Below are 6,000 nucleotides of genomic sequence, written 5' to 3' on the forward strand. Positions count from 1 at the left end.
GCACACAGTAGGGGGCTTTTCCCGCTCTCCCAGCGGAATAAAGAAAATACTGAGTTTAGAACGAAAGTTCCTTTTGCACTTTATTAGCAGTGGACAAATTTATTTGTGGTACAAAACTACTCACTGAAGTGATATTCAACAGCTAGTTTATTTCTTAACTCTAGCTCCCCCAAATAAAAAAGTTGTTTACATCCTGACAGTGCACGTAAAACACTCAGCACATTTCAGTGAAGCCAAAAGATACAAAGAATTTTGTAAACCATTACACAAATACATGTAAGGGGACTGAGAACGCATTTGTTAAATATAGCATGTAGAGACAACAAACCAATCTGCTGGCCCAGTCTCTAAGGGTATGTCTACACTGCAATTAAAAACCCATGGCTGGCCCATGCCTGCTGACTCGGGCTCCTGGGGCTTGGGCTAAGGGGACGTTTAACTGTGATGAAGACATTCAGGTTAGGGCTGCAGCCTAAGCTTCAGGACCCCCAGCTCACAGGATCATAGAGCCCGGGCTCCAGTCTGAGCAAGAATGTCTACACTGCAATTAAACAGCCCGTTAGCTGGCATGGGCCAGCCGTGGGTGTGTAACTAGGGTGACCAGACGTCCCGATTTTATCGGGACCGTCCCGATATTTCCTTGTTTGTCCCGCGTCCCGACCGACATGCGGTCGGGACAACCGGACAAACAAGGAAATGCCCCGGAGCCTAGAGACCGGAAGTACTCGCACCCCCCCCCCCCCCCCCCCCCCCCNCCCCCCCCCCCCCCCCCCGCGTCCCGATATTTGTCTTTGGTGATCTGGTCACCCTATGTGTAACTGCAGTGTAGACATACTCCGAGATTCCAAATCAACTGACTTGGGCCCATGGGGCTTGGGCTGCAGAGCTAAAAATAGCAGTACAGATGATATTTTCACTCAGGCTGGAGCCCAGGATCTGAAACCCACCCCCCTTGGCGGGTTTCAGAGCCCAGGTTCCAACACCAGGAGTAACATCTATTGATATGCTTCCAGCAGAGATTTAGAAGTTAATTGGTCTGTGCACTTGAGTTAACTCAAGTGTCTAGCTGTGAAATGCTATGAGGCCCCCGGGACTGGCAGCCTCCCTTCTTCAACTGCTAGTGATGGCACCTGCAAAATCAGCCAATCCTCCATTCTCCATAATCCAGGAGTTGCAACTACTAACAAATAAAAATCAAACACGCTTAATCCAAGTAATGTTATTTGTGATAACAGGGAAGGAATCAGTTACAAAAGTAATGTTTCAACAACCACTTAATTTATTTGCTTGCAACCTTTCCACCTGAATATAAATTGTATTAACAAAAATATCTACACTAAAAAATGCAAGTCCAAGAAATTTAGTTTGAAACCCAGAATGCCAGTGGGCTTTATGCACAAGATAATAAGTGTGTCAGATATTTAGCCTTTCATTTAAGTAGAATTAGTTGTATTTGGTGTACAGATTCCCCCCACTCCCCCTCCCTAAGTACAGAACCAATTCCAGAAGTCAGAAGATTCAAACTAGAACAGAGGGCAGCAGCCTCCAGTTTCCCAATCATGTACAGGAAGTACTGGAAAGTTTAAGTAATGCCTGTGTCACTACTTGCAAAAACAGATCCTTGTTCTTTAATTATTTTTTTTTTAAAAACTTAGGCACTTTTGAAAATTTTACCCAAAAAGTAAATGAGCCTACTGACAAACTGACAACATTTAAAGCTCCCTAAACATGCCATAGTCAGTAAAGGGCACATGAAACTAGGCACAATGAAGGACAGTCTCTTCAGCTTCCACCTCTTTCCAATCTCCTTTTCCTTGACAAGGATCACAAGAATACTCAACCAAATTCCAACATTAACATTCACTGACATCCTATACCCTTCAATCAGGCTTAAATTTAAGATGTGACATCTTAGCATACTCTGACTACTGGCAGAGATTACAAAATGGCACAAGTTCCATTGCCAACTACATGCTCATAACATCAGCTTTATCTCAACTTCTTACCAGAAGAAATCACTGCCCTCGAAGACACTGTGATGCTTTTAAGAGATCAGCACCTGAATGAAAAAGAGCTGACTCAAACTGAACGTAAACAAGACAGAACTCACAATACTGAAAAGGGAAAATGCATGCTGAAAAAACTACAAGACAATGCCACTTCCACCATAGCATTTGATCTATATTTGTTAATACAGCACAAGTCCCTAAGGTCCTACTGGACTCATAATTAATTATGGATATCCAGGCAGAAACAGTGGTGAGAAAACCCTCCTGTCTCTAGTTCCTATGAAATTATGTTCTTTCCTGTAGGATGAAATTCTGACCATACTGATTTGTGCAAGTCACCTCTGGATTGGATTATTATAATTCACTGTGTTTGTGGATGAGGGTGTAGGCAATGTAAAATCAATCTTACACAGACTTTACTGTCCTTAACAAGAAAGGCCCATGAAAAAATATTACGATGGTGGTGTGCCGCAACGACACATTCCCAGTTCACTTCCAGTAGGAATTCAAAGCCCTGGTTTTAATCTTTAAGGCCCTCCATAGACAGGGCCTAACTACAGAGTTTAATTCACAACCAGTTTCATCCGCAACCAAACACAGCTGCACTCCTAAGGAACAATGCAAGCATTTCTCATATTGACGTTTACAATATCCAGAGAAAAGTACTCAATCCAGTCTGCCTCTCCACCTCAGTAGAACTGCCTTCCAGAAAACAAGGCTGAACCTGAGTTTTGCTGTTTTCATAACATGTTACTAAGCCACTTTTTTGCAGTCATAGCCACAAAGATGAGGATTACAAGAAAAGAAAAAGTATGCAAAGCTGGGAAACCCCAGAGAGGTGAAGAACAAAGTCCACTATGGACAACTCTATGTAAACATTACTGTAACTGACACCAATAAGTAATAGACAAGGTGGGTGAGGTAATATCTTTTATTGGATCAACTTCTATTTTATTGAACGGTGGTAAGTGATATCTTAAAAATACTTAAAGTGATCATTACTGCTCTGCTTTAGTTGTCAAGGCATTCTTCATTTTAATTATGCACTTAATTCTGTATTACATTTTGCTTAGTAGTAGCAAACAAAATAATACAGGGTTCTATATTAAGAACTGAGGAAAACAATGTCTAAGAGGCAGATAGTGGATATACTAGAGAAAATTGTGATAGAAAGTCACTAGATATAAACAAGGAGCTCAATTATTTTCATTTTATAGCAGCATCTGTATAGTAAGAAAAAAAACTTGTCTGAAGAATGAGAGGGTGAATATTTTGTAATAAAGTTAATATTTTGCCAACCTAGTTCATGCAGCAAATGCAAGCAAGGCCTTTTTATTTCTCTTCAGCTGGGTCCTTCTAAGGCTGATGACATTCAGGATGTCTGCCTATCAGCATCCTAGCAGTGTCTTGGCACACAGAGCCTAGACTTGATTCACAATATTACAAGACACTTACAAGTTTCTCCAGCTTATTACTATGTGATATATCCTCCAAACTCAAGTCCCTGTGCAAAACTAACAGGGCTAAATCAAGAGCCCAAATTATGGAAAAACTGGTGAGACCATTAATTTTCTCTTGTATGTTTCATCTGTTCTGGGTTCCATTATCACCTAACTGATTTTTCTTTCGGTCCATTAATTCAGCCCAGATAATAGGAACATGTACATGTTCTCAGAGTGTGAACTATCATAACCAATCTTTATGAAGAACAGAATAGCAGCACTATTGGACAACCACTTGAAAACAATCAATGGTTGCAGTATTAAGAATGACAGCCATTATATTTGATGTTAAATGTCACCAAATTCCCAGAATTAACATAGTACTCTGCATTTCTCCAGGAAATCTTTAATATACAGTTGGGCCCACCAAATGAAAAAATAAGAAAATCTGCTTATGGCTGATCTTAGATATCTCTCTCCTAGTTGCCTAACATCCACTGCCACAGTATCTGAGTGCACCATGGTCAATCAGTCTGTTTATTTTCATAATACCCTGTAAGGTAAGGAAGTGCTATTAACCCCATTTTACAGATGGGAAATGGAAGATAGATTACATGATTTGCCCATGTCACACAGGAAGTCTGTGGCAGAGATTGAACCTGGATCTCCCAAGTCCCAGGCTAGTGCCCTAGCCACTGGACCATCTTTCTTCTCCATTTGCAGGCTAAGGATCCTAAATGTCACCACCATACAATAGGTTGCTTCTTGCCTTGTTTATATAATAGATACATCTACAATTACTTGAAGACCATGTTGCCCCCATTTCTACCCTTATACACACTCCAACTAAGTCACTTCTTCCACCCCTACCTCTGCCTCTATTACCACTGCTTGCATTTTGTCTTCATCGTGCAAAATGTATGGGTTTTTCTTTATGCTGTGTCCAGGCAGGAAAACTATAGAATGCCAGGTCAGCATTTTAGATTCATCTTATCAATATGGAACACTAAGGTAATCGTTACAGCTGCAGAAGTGGGCACCAGCTTTTTAGTTATCATGGATTCCTAGAGTTCTAGTCATCTTCAACTGCAAGCAAAGTTGAATTTCTTCCGGCCATGGAATTTTCATTTTGTGCAGTTCTGATTGTGAAAAATCATACTGCCTCTCATCTAGTCTGTATATATGTAGCACAAGCCACAATCCCATACACAAGCAAATTAGATATACTCAAAGAATGATAAAGTGTTTCAATGATCCCATTAGTTCATCAGTATCATGGAGGAATATTAAAGTGACACTGTCAGGCAATTTCTTCTAAGAGTTCTACCTAAGTTAGCACTTTAGTGTTAGTTTTGTTTATTTAACACATTGAAAATCTGAGTGACATTTGATCAACAATGACTAATTCTGTGCTCAGGAGTTCTCATGAACTTGCAGTGTTTGGTTGCAAACGTTTTAAGAAGAGTTACCATTGTGCTTAATATTAATCCAATTCCCAAGGTCACACAAAGAACTCAAAGAATTCAGGCTTCTCTCTAACATGCTCTCCTCCTCCCCCACCTTTTCCCTTTATCAGACACAGCAGAGTATGTGTGTTTGCCTCTCTCTGACACACACAACCCCTCCCTTGCCATCACCCTCAGCCACACAGTCTTCTTTTCATGACTCTTTTCACCTCACCTTTGGTCTTCTCAAAGATCAGGGACAAAAGCTCTGTCTGCACATGTTACACTTGTCTAACTAACAGATTTTTTTAAAACAATTTAGACTGGCACAAACACCCTGTGTGGGCAAAATTAAAGTGGCCTACAACTGACATTGATTTCGCTTAGTTCAGTAACATCCTGAATTAAGCTAAATTGATATAACCCTATTGTAAAGTAGATTTAAGTGTGTCCACGGAGAATGGTTGGGGGATGAGGGGGGTGTTGTACCTGTTTAAACCAAATTAAAGACAGAGTTCAGTTCCACTACCACAACCTTTGCTCTGGAACAAGGCCAGAGTCTTCCTCCTGAACCCACACTGCACTCCTTTGCATTGGCTAAAATGACAACTAAAGGCTTGGAATAACCCCCACACCAATCCAGGTTTTACCCACACAACCAGGAACTAGGAAGGAGCCGTCATGCAATGAGACTGTCACCCTCACCACAAGTCAATAAGAAAAAAGCCCCAGGTCGCCGTAGCGCTTGGAGCTCTCAAAACAAGCATGCGTGGAGGGGGCAGAAGGACGGGCCAGAAACCCACTCACATAGAGACATCACCATCACAGAAACCCCGCGTCCAAGCCCACCCAGACACACTAGTTTGCCCCCTGACTGTACAGGCTCCCAAAGACACCCCATTTAACGTAAGGGAACACAGTCCCCTTCCCCATACAAATCCTGCCCCTCCCAGCATAACCCCCGCTGCAATCGGCCTCCCCACGTCAGCACAGCCGCCCCCCAGCAGCCCCTGTTCCCCCAGCAGCAGCTCCCCCGGACCGGGCCCCCTCCCGGGGCGGCCCCCGCGCTACCCCCGTCTCAAGCGCGACTCCCCCCCCCCCCCC

General features: G+C 42.5%; 1 protein-coding gene across 6 annotated transcripts in view; it reads right to left on the bottom strand.

Moving 5' to 3' along the window:
* The window catches only part of AP2A2 (adaptor related protein complex 2 subunit alpha 2), a 102,383-nt gene that overhangs the window by 96,030 nt on the left and 353 nt on the right, over positions 1 to 6,000 (bottom strand). The gene's annotated exons all lie outside the window — the stretch shown is intronic.

This window comes from Trachemys scripta, chromosome 4 (assembly GCF_013100865.1).
Source record: "Trachemys scripta elegans isolate TJP31775 chromosome 4, CAS_Tse_1.0, whole genome shotgun sequence".
In the NCBI taxonomy this organism is placed as follows: domain Eukaryota; kingdom Metazoa; phylum Chordata; order Testudines; family Emydidae; genus Trachemys; species Trachemys scripta.